Here is an 11,520-nt window from a genome sequence, read left to right on the forward strand (position 1 = left end):
GAAGGTGAGTGAAATTCATAACAGCGATAATCTAGCTCTTTAAATCATTCTTTACAGTTGCACATAGTAGGAAGAAATATCAGCAAGTGGTGAGGCCACCATGACAACTCACATCCTTAGCACTGCTGGTGAGTTACCAACCAATTTCTAAATGAGTGCTGTTTGGTAAGGGCTCCTGCGCAGTGGGAAGCAGGTATATACATCATCTATCTATTTCACAGGGGTTAACAGCTCTAAAATGGCAAACAAGCTACTGTAGCTGACATCCATCAAATTCAAACCTGGAACATATACAGCCTTTCACATCTAAATTGCTTTTCCTCTGTTGGCCACGGCTTACTACAATCAGCACTCTTTCAGGGTAAGATTTCAGCTTCACTGACATCAGGGGTGAATGGAGCAGAGATTTCACTTTCAGTGCTCAAAATCACGGAATTACCAAACACTCAGTTTTGAGGTGACTTGCTAAGGTCAGTGGGTCCAGCCCGTGCTGAGCTAAGGGCAAGCTTTGAATTCAGAGCTTGGTCAGCATAAAATCTTGGCTGTACTAGAAGAAGAAGAAGAAAAATGGATTGCTTTGTCTTCCTGGAAGAGGCTTACAAATTAAGGCAACCTTCTATTTATTTATTTATTTACCTATCGATTTATTTATTTATTTATTTATTTATTCTCTGTTATCTACTCTTAGGTATGAAGAATGTTTCACTCCAAAATCACTCATCCTTTCATTGTAGTACAGTCAGCTCCTGAAAAAAGACTTCCACAGCCTGGTTTTTGCACACCCTCCTGCCCCCTGCACTCCTTCAGAAGCTGTTTTTTTGCCTCCAGCCCTCAGCAACCGCCATCCTGCCTATCTGCCTGCCCACAGCTGATTTCCTTTTCTGTCCCTCCGGCCCAATGCCCAGCTTCTGCCCTTCCTCCTCCCTGGGTGCAGCAACATCACTGCAGAGCCTGAACTAACAGCAGATTTATTAGGCTGGCCTCTGCTCCCCTTCAAATTCCACTTTCAATATTAGTGTGCCTCATTAGTGTGCACACGTGGCCAGCTGAGAACCAAAGGAAACACAGACATCACTCAGCACTCCCATTAACAGACATTTTAAAATTTTGCTTTAAGTATAGACATGAGGGGGAGACTAAGGCATTTTATCTGTACCTAAAGAAATCAGTGTCAAAATCTGTCAGCTCTAATCTATGCAGCATACAGGTCTGTTATCTACTGCACAACACAAGATAAAACAAACAGCCCCCAGCAGAAACACTGTGAAGAAACTCTCCAGTCAAATGTATCATGAGAAATAGAGCAAGAAAAGGTTTTCCCCAGATGAGGGGAAGGATAGAAGTGTAGAAAACAGAGGTTACACTTCCTTTTTTGGGAATGGTTCACTGTGGTTTTAAAGAACAAAAAATGTGGTGTGTCAGCCACTGGCAGAGGAAAATGGTAAGTTATACTATTTTCAGCTATAGATCTAACCCTCTGTTTAGTTTGGCTTCTTCCCCAATCAGGTTACTCCTCAACCTCCTGTCCTTAGGAACGCTACTGCCTCCTCCTTTGCTCCTACTAGACAGCAAGGCACTTAGAACAGAGGAAATCCTTGTGGGGCTCACGCATTATAGCTCAGAATCAACAGTTCTTTTAAAAGATACCTGAAGTTCAGGTTGAGTCTCACCTATTGCATGTGCTTGAGGATCTTTTCTGATAACATTAGGTTGCCTGTACATATAATAACACAAAATGCTGGGGTTTTCTCATAAGGGATGCAGGGTGATGCTGTATTTACGCTAGCCGAACTTTGAATACTGATTCCACTTACACTATCACTACACATCCCAGAAATTAGCACCTCTGAATTCTTGTATTCACAAGCCTGGTAAGCATATTTTGGGGAAAATATTACTGCTTGTACCACACATGCAAAATTTGCTGTCCATGGAAATGACAGCCAATTTCAGCCTCAAGGCTAAACAAACCAACCTCGTTGTAGGAAAATAAAAGGGAAAAATTCAGCATAGGAAATACTACAGAAAATCAGACTCTTCCCTGTCACACACACTCTCCTCTGACTTTAACCATGTGCATAGATTTTGATGACACAAAAGGAAGAATTCCTGCTGCTTCTTCTTGCATGTCAGTAACATTAGTAACATCACTGTCTCATCACTGTCTGTAATCTTGTCTCGCTGATGACACCAGATGCCAGTTTTATACAAGCATTCAATTAACATTTTATATACCACAAAGCCCTTAAGTTATTTTTTAGTGTCATATACACACATTCTCTATAAATTATTTTATCTGCTTTTATGGTTGATTTGGAGCTATCTATATCTCACAAGTGAAAAACCAGTGCTACAAATTAGCCATGTGTAAGCACAGTGAAACCCACAAAAGGACTTTAACATCAAAAATGCTTCTATTACCACATTTAACTTCTGGTGTTCAGCTTTCCTGTGGAGCTCTTCTCCTCTCCAAGTTACATGCCCTGCTTCAGGCCTTGGCTTTGAAACCAGCCTCCAATCTTCTGGGAGTAAACCTAAAATTGTCAGAGTAATGGGTACCTAAGGGTGACTACAGGAACCTGCTTTGAGAGTTTTAGTGATATCAAAGAGACAGTTCAGTTCTGCACAGCAGGTTTAGCTCTTCCAGCAACAGACCACCATCTAAAGCAGGTGTCCCACCTCCTTGGCCTAATACTCCAACTTCCTGCTCCTGATGCTGAGCAAACTTCTGAAGAGATGTAGACCTTCAAACGGTGAGTGCTCTCCTGCTAGTGTAACTCCGTACACTGGCTTACTGCGGAAGCAATGGAAGGTAGCAAGGCAATAACTTCTTTGGAGGCAGTAAGCCTTTCAGCTGGTTTAACATTATCCATAATCTTGACCCTTTGTGGACTTACTCCTTTTCCTCTAGTCAAGGTCTCTGACCCAGGAGCTTTCTACCCAGCCCAGCCCTGAACTGCAAAGTTAGCTACTCAGAGGTGGGCAGTGTGAGCACAGGAGAGGTTTTTACGCTTGTTTTTCCCTGCAGTGTAACTCTAGGTTTTAAAACAGGGAACACATTTATGCTTTGTATCCACATAGAAGAAAAGACAATTAATAAAAGGAAGGGTATACTTTTCTTTCTGTCTTTTTTTTTTTTTTAAATAACCAATGGAAGACAGATTTATTTAGGCAGATGCTTACTACTCTCAGTACCTGTGACCCTTCTCTTTGCTTATTCACTCATCCACTCTGTTCGGTATCTAGATCTCAGATTGTAGGCTTTGCACATTGACCATTTGCTCCAATCTTTTCTTAATCTGTTGCTTGCTCCTTTTCTTTAACCTAAGCTTCTCCTGCGCCATTCTTTTTGCTAGGACTGATTTCCTCAGCTGTCTCTGCAGCATGGTCTGGTGGCACCCAGGAGACGCAATGCCATCCGTCCACAGTGACAAAGACATGAAGGGACCTCCACTGCTCCATCAACAGATTAAACCTCAGGAGCGTCCTGTCCCCTGTGGTACCTCCATGAAGGCTCCACATAACTAGCATTCCAGACAACTCACATTTGAGACTACCTCCCACAGAGCCTGCTGTGAGTCAGCTTTTTGTGGTGAACGCTGGAAACAGGGCAAGGCCTGCGTTGATGTAGCCATGTAGTGTGCACAGGACTGCAGTTTCAGATAGGTACCTTGCAATGGCCACATATATATGTCCGCCTGAAAAATTCCTGACTGTTTCTAGTTTGGCGGTATTTTTCAGGCAGAAATAGGATCTTTATTCAAAAGAATATATACAGGCTGGATTCCAATGACAGATTAAAAAAGATAGCTTTCACAAGACCAGGAATGGTAATTCTCCAAGCTGGAGGTGATACTGTCTTCAGAACAAGATGTCTCATGTCTCTTCCTTCCCTTTGTTGGGAAGGAAACAATTATGCTAATGGACATGCATCAAGCTAGCATTGCAAATCATGGGGGAGGGGAACCTCATCACCAGCTGGATGAGGCAAAGGATGTCTTGAACATCAGAAAGGATGGGGTGAAAAACACCATTAATACCACTACAGCCACCATGAGCCATAACCTTAAGCCACCAAAGCTGAGCCTGGCACATTCTTTACCTCCTTTACCACAAACACATCTTGAATAAACAAAGGACATGGTTGGACTTTCCAAAGTCACTAAGCTATGGCTGCATCCAAAGTGGGGGAACAGGGAACACATCTGTTGATCAGACAGATCGCTACACCTGTGGTGTAGCAGGGAGTAGTGCATGGGAAAAAAGATGCCAGCCAGAAAGGTAGATGCTGGAGGGCTGAGGACACAGAGCTAGTGCAATCAGCACTAGAGTGTATAAATAATCCATGATGATCAGCAAGACTTTAAGGTCTGACAGAAAAAATCATAATGGTTATTAATAATTGAGGCCATTCTCAAAGTGCCCTGGAGCACTATGTGTATTCCCTCAAGGACCGTGACAAAGTGTGGCAGTGATCCTGTCCTGTACATCTAAGGCAGTGACTAGCCAGTAATCTGCAAGAGACCGGTGCTGGCGCCGAGGTTATCAAGTCAAGTCCCAAAGATAAGGTGGCCAACTGGCCCTGCAGCAATCGCTGAGAGGCTGCTGCTCGCTGTGGTGTGTTTGCCTTTCTGCCCGTCTCCTGCTTCTCCCCTTCACCTGGAGCTGCCTCAGCACACTGGCACGGCTGAAGGGTGACAGGTGGGATGTGGTGGGTGCAGCACACACATGATGCGGGCACAGTTCCAGGAAGCTCCAGCATCACTGCCTAGTGCCAGGGGCACCCCATGCAGTGTACAGCATGGGTGGTCCCGAGTGCTGCTGGGGTGCCTTGATGGCTCCTCGAATGAACATATGTAGGGCAACAAGGAGTGGGTAAACTGGCATGCTGTGGCCTAAAAGGGCAGAGTAGTCATGTCCACACACTTCCCATAGCCGCATGTCTTTGCTTGGCTCAGTTCACGAAGAGACCCTCACCTCTTCATTTGCTCAGTCAGTCTCCCCACTCAGCCCAGCTCTCTAACTATGCTTATTCCATAAATACTCACTGACGAATTGCAGTGGTAAGGGCACATTTCAGCCTGTCACACCTAACAGGTAGCACATTACACAAAATAAAATCTGAAGTCCAGGCTCAGTTGAAATCTGCAGGGCAACTCACATCTTTATATTACACTCAAACTAAGTTTTCCTCTTTTCTGCCATCCTTTATTAATTTTTCTCTGCTTTTGCTGCTTTACATCATTGTACTTTTTTTTTTTTTTTTTTTCAGGACAGAGACAGTGTTTTTTTCACCACAAAAGGCCGTTGTTATTTCAACAATCAGTTTTTCCCGTGTGCCCTAACACTCTTTCACAGTACTGTCGTTATCACAACTGCAACAGCATCTCAAGGACCCACATACAGACAACGTACACTAAACAGATGTAATGGTCTTAACTACCAAAAAGACAAAAGTTTCCCCACCCACCCACCTTTTTTTTTTTTTTGCTATTTGTTTCATTTGCTATCCAAATGTCACTGTTCATTGTCTGCAAAATGACTGCTGAACCAACGATTACGCTGTGGCGTATTTCCTTTGAGTGACAGTGCCTGCACAATGACTTTTCTCCAACACACTCAGCAGTCAGCATTAAATATTCTTGGCATGCAACCTGAATAACAACACACATACAGAGACCTGCCAGCATTGGAAAGTCCCTAAGTCCCAGGAGCTAAGATTAATTGCCAGCTATTCTCAAAATTTTCTCACCACTCCACCCAGTTTCTTGGGTCTTCCCACCCACTACAATCTTACAACTGCCTTTGTGGAGTTTCATAAAACTTCCCGAGACAGTTTCGGATGAGTGGAGAGCACTTAAACTCTCCCTTGAATTGACTAACTTCACATGCCAACAGTGCTTTCCTCGACTTTACAGAGGGAGGCTTGACCGGATACAGTTTTGCCTCTCTTTATTACCACTCAGGACTTGTCCCAAATCAGTTTATCTGTGAGGCAGGGGGATGGAAAACATGACGTTTAATAAAAAGACAGCAGAAAGCACTCCTGTAACCTACTTAACCTCTCTTTTAAACCAGGGTTTGAAGGCAAGTCCTGTGAGATGCTGAGCATCATTAACTTCCATTAAGTATAGATGAGATGAGGGCACCTTGTACTAAAGACTACAGCCTCAGTACTTCTCACTGCTAAGTCCAAGTTTATGCTAGTGGTGGAAAAACACAGAAGGAATAATAATATCATTTATTTTTTAGCACAGATCACCCTTTTGCTCATGTAACATTGCTCTCTGAACAACAAAGATGTTTCACAACCATGAACCACAATCCCCTTTTCACCAAGGACTCTGACTATGATGAGAAACAGGGGAAATAACCGCATGGGAAATGAGAAAGCCCCTCTTCTGGCATTTCCAACTAAAAGGAAAGCAGGAGGTATGAAAAACCTTCACATACTTTTCACTTTGGCTTTCCACCCACAGTGGTTAGGATCAGCTTTGAAGAACCACCAAAGTTTTTGATCAAAGTTTTCTGGATAAGACAACTTGGCCCATTAATGTAGAATGGCTTTTTTTTTTTTTTTTTTTTTTTAAATGAAAGGTGTGGGTTTTCCTTAAACAGATGCCTGTAAAGGCATCTAACTCCTGAAGGCTTCAGCATCCTGGTTTAACCAGTTTTACTCAGTGAGTCAGTTCTCTGATAGAGCTTACTAAGAAAAGTGCAGCTCATTTCCTATTTCTCTCACAAGTTTTTCTCCCCTGTTTCCTAGCTCACCTGCAAGTATATTTAGGACTGATCTGAGTTAGGAACTCTAACAGAGGTTTTATATTAATCACCAAAGATTGTTATGTTGCCCATTTCTATTTTAGACCTTTGGCTCCAAGCCCAGGCTTTCAGCTCTTAGAGTGAGCAATGCCAGACTTTTTTCTGTTAGCTTTTTTTTCCATAGGTGCCTAAGAAGCACTTACAAAACATTTCAAGTAGCTGCCCATGCAAAACATATTCCCTAGCTACTCTGTGTGTATAATTTCAAATGCCTGACTACAATGCTTACAACTGCATTTGCATCTGCACATAACTTGAGCATCTATACCTGAAAAAATCTCTATCAAAACCAAGCAACCAGACATCATCAGGCTAACCTCCAAGAAACTTCCCAGCGCAGTTTCCATAATGGCCTATGTACACAAGCAGATGTAGATCTTTATTGTTTCACTATCTGATTGAAATACAATGCTTTTTTAAAATGACTGCTCACAGGTAGAGTCATAGCCACCTAAACCCTCATTCAGTCTTGGTTTACACTAGGTGGTGTTTCGAGTACGCTGTCAAAAGTACCAAATCTACTTTCATCCTCCAACACTTTAAGTTAATGGATGATAAATCACACTTATCTAAAAGGAGTTCCAATCACAAGTTATTATTTCAGTATAAATATTGAAGCAACTGGGTATTTATTAACTTATTTCTTTTAAGGTTCAGTCATTAAGGCTAAGTTAAGGAAACCGATTTCTTCTTGTGATCTTCATGAATGTGACAGGAAACTACCTGTGGAGCTTCTCTGTAAAGCAGTAGTAAGAATAATTTACAGAACATTCAGGGCTTGGAAGGCAATCAGGTTAAAACACAGTGGTAAAAAAAAAAGTCAAAACCCAACATTGTAAATTTTAGAAATGAAACACCTGAAATATTAGTGAAGTCACGGTACCATACTGATTCAAATTACTGGGCACATTTTGGAAGGTGAACGCATTTTTGTAGCAAACTGATCAAACTGATGCTGCATTACCAGGACTAAAAACTAGCATTTTGTGGAGGGCACTCCCATTAGCTACCTGCTGGTTGGCATGACGTGTTTCAACAGTTTCTGATATTTTGGAAGTGTCACCTTTGCTTACTCCAGCGATTTCAGTTGTAAGAGGCCCGTTCTCTCTTTTCTCCTACCTACTTCAAGATTTCAAGGAAGCAGCAGCACCTTTTTCAGTCACAGGCACCCTCTGGCAGGGGTTAAAAACATGGGACACAGGAAGCTTCCAGTACACCCCTTCCCTGTCCTCACACAAACATACTGTACACCAACAGCCAGCAACAGGCATCATACACTCAAACTCATTATTTTGCAGGAAAGCAAAGGCAGAAATTCCCTCGTTGCTGCGATGCTCCTCCTCAGCTGGTGTAGAGAGCCGTGGAGCCCAGCAGCTGGCCTGGGAGGGCAGGGGATGTGGGTGCTGAGTGGCAGGCCACTGGCAAGCAGTGCTCGAAGGGGCAGTGGGCGTCTCGGAGACCACCTCAAAGTACCTGCCCCTTGCTTATGCCTCAGCACCGCACTTGCAGCATCTCCACAGCTCTCTGTCATCTTGCCAGCTGAGGTAAGACTGTCCAAAGCTATTAAAGAAATAAAAAAACACTACCTAAAAATTCCCAAATATATTTCTATATTAGTAAAAGCAATTGATTTTTAAATGTCATATTCTTAAACTAAGCCAATTAGCATATCACTTCTCCTACAGTGGCATTTTCCTGGGAGAGGTCTCTCTAGGGAAGACTGGAGCAGGTTTGATCGAGCGGACTTGCTTTCTAGGAAGAACTCTTCCAAACATCTGGCACTCCAAAAGCAGGGAAGGCTTGCTCAGAGCCAGGGCATTATGGAGTTACATATCATGGACGTGAAAAAATGGATCTCATGGCAGTTCACACTGGAGAAATGGCTATTAAACGCATTGTTGCATTTCAATTTAGTCTTTGAAAAATAAAAGGACAAAAATGTTTTTTTTTTTGTGGTTTTCAGTTTAGTGGCCTTTACTGCCCTTTTAATAATCACATCACAGATGTTTTCAGACCCGTAGAGTATATAAACAGTGTCATGAAGTGTGTAACACTAACTTCTCTTGAAATAGCACTATTAATGTAACACAGATTCGGGAAACCTGATGACCATTTCTGCAATGGAAGATGGACACAATGTTCCTTATAGAAGGATCTAAATCTAAAGCAACTCACTACCCAAAACTCTAGGAGTATGTGAATGTAAAGGACAAAAGATTTTTGCTCATACTAAATAAAAAATAAGGAATGTTACAATTACAAGCAAGGTCACCTTCTCCCCGTTCAAGTCCTTTGTAAGTAATACAATGTGAAAAGAAAGTGTGAGACCTTAGAGTCACTTATCCTCTGGCTCTGTTTTTCTCTAATTAATTAAATGGGTGAAAAGCAGGAGCTCAGGGCCCATAGATCAGCATCAGCACAATGCATTTCATAACTACTCTGTGAGGACAACTCCAAAAGCCAATCACAGGATACTTATGAAAGAGGCCTTCTGATGTAGCCCCTTATAGCAAAAACCTGCTGGATGCCCCAAATTACTCAGCTACACCTCATTAAATGATATTAGTTGTTTGTTGCCAGCGTATTCTCCATGCAGCCCAACAGCTTTGTAACTAAAGCTGCTGGAAATCTGTTTAATTGCTCAATTGTGGTTTTTTCTAAACTTCTTAGGCAATAGGTAGAATATTGTAATTTGTTAGAAAAAGTATAGAGGACATATAAAAACATAAGAAAAGGGGAAAAAAACCCCAGAAAAACACAAATCAGAAAATCAATGCTGTTGCATTAAGGTTTTTACTAGGTCTCTTTCAGCTGCGTTTGCTTTCATGTTCTTGACCAAAGAGCTCTCGGGTAAGGAAACGTTCATGAGTTGCTTCCTGAACAAGTCCCCTCAATTACTGTGCTGCCTCTGCAATTCAAACACTTACAGAATTCTTTCTAAGGGCAGCAGCAGCAGCAGCATTAGCAGAGCAACGAGGGTGGTCTTGTTGCTTTAAACCTCTTTGAAAATTCACAGCCTGCAATCATCTCACATGCCAGTGTCCACTCTGACTTGGAGGCAGAGGGAAAAAAAAAAAACTTTGGAGAGGCCTGTTAAATAAACCCTGTTTTCAGAACAGTAAAATACCTAATAATTTTGATTCACTGAAGCAGTGCTCTCAAACAACTCCCTTTGTTTTCAATCACTTTTATAACAGTCTCAAACTAAAAAGCCAGACCAGAATACCTGTCTGTGTGTGTACACATATATAAATTAACTCAACAGATGGATTTTTTAGGAGTTCTTGTCAACATGGAGTAATTTTTAATTTTATTTTTTTTTTATGTTTCAAGAAAATTTATTTGACTCCAAAAATAGATTTTCATCTATTTGCTCCTCCACACTTAACAGCACTCCTTTGTTAGCATTTCTATATTACTGTGAAGACATACATCATTTAATGAAAAACACAGACAATAAGGGCCTTGGAGTTGTGTTGCTGCAGATCCTTTATCAGCCAGACACTCCTGTATTTATTCAAGTTGAGAGAGGGAAAAATAATCTCCAGTTCCTCTTCACTGTAAACTCCAAAGATATTTTTTATATTAAAAAAAAAGGAAGTTTAGGGTCAAAAGGAAAATTATTTAAAAAGGATGGGCACTGAACACAATGCATTCCATTCAGCTTCTGTTCTCATGCTTACCAATCTCCAGCTGAAACATTAAACACTTAACCCACAAGATGCAAAGGGATTTTGAAAGACCCCCTCTTCAGGGATGGAAATAATTATCTCCCAAGACTTAGGTTCCAAGGGCTTAGAAGTGGGACTGTACAAAGAACTAATTAAATTAGAAATGGCACCAGAGCAGGGTCTCCCGAAAAGGTGAATTTGTGGGCTGCAGTGCCTTGCTAGGAAAGAACATGCGCTGCTTGTGCAAAAAATAAAAGAGCACACTGGAAAGTGACAGATTTGTGTTCTCTGCCCTCAAGACCACCAGCCTCAGAAACATGCTTGCTGGAGATACAGAATAAAAATGTTAGTAGGAGAAAGACTAATTTTATGGGGTCAGGTAATCCTGAAGGAATACAGAGGAAAGCCCAGGAGACAGCCCTCCCCAAAAGGTTATAAAGAGTAGCTGGACGACAGGGGATCTAGAAAACCTTGCTTTGCTGGGTTACAGCTACCTCTTCTGAACCTCTTTTTCCCACTCTCCAGGGTCCCATCTGGCAGATTAGCACTAATGAGGCATTCAGATAGCTGGGAAAACACTGTTACAAAATTTAAAACTACATTTTAAACACAAGGAAAGGGGAAAAAAAAGGAAAAATATAGATGTTCGGTGGAATGCCTTTTACACTCTCTTTCAGCACTAGCTAGTACTCAGTAAAAATTATTATGTAAAAGACCAGCAACAGCTTTTTTTTTAATATCCTTACATGTATATATGCATGCAAAGTATGTGCTTTACTGCAGCACCTATGTAATTAAGTAATAAGTGAATAAATATAATTCTATTTTACAAAATGGGACAAATCCTTAGTTGAAGCAGCACAGGATCATTTCCACAGGGTTCAGTATCAATTCCCTACCCCTGTCATGTTCTTCAGATTCACTGCTTTTGTTCAGCTTGACAGGCAGGAGGAAAGAAGCTTCCACTTCTCTTATCAGCACAATTAATCGCTGTGCTACTAAAAACGGGTCAGGAACTGTTGGCCAT

This window comes from Chlamydotis macqueenii, chromosome 2 (genome assembly GCF_036417535.1).
Source record: "Chlamydotis macqueenii isolate bChlMac1 chromosome 2, bChlMac1.mat, whole genome shotgun sequence".
Lineage (NCBI taxonomy): Eukaryota > Metazoa > Chordata > Aves > Otidiformes > Otididae > Chlamydotis > Chlamydotis macqueenii.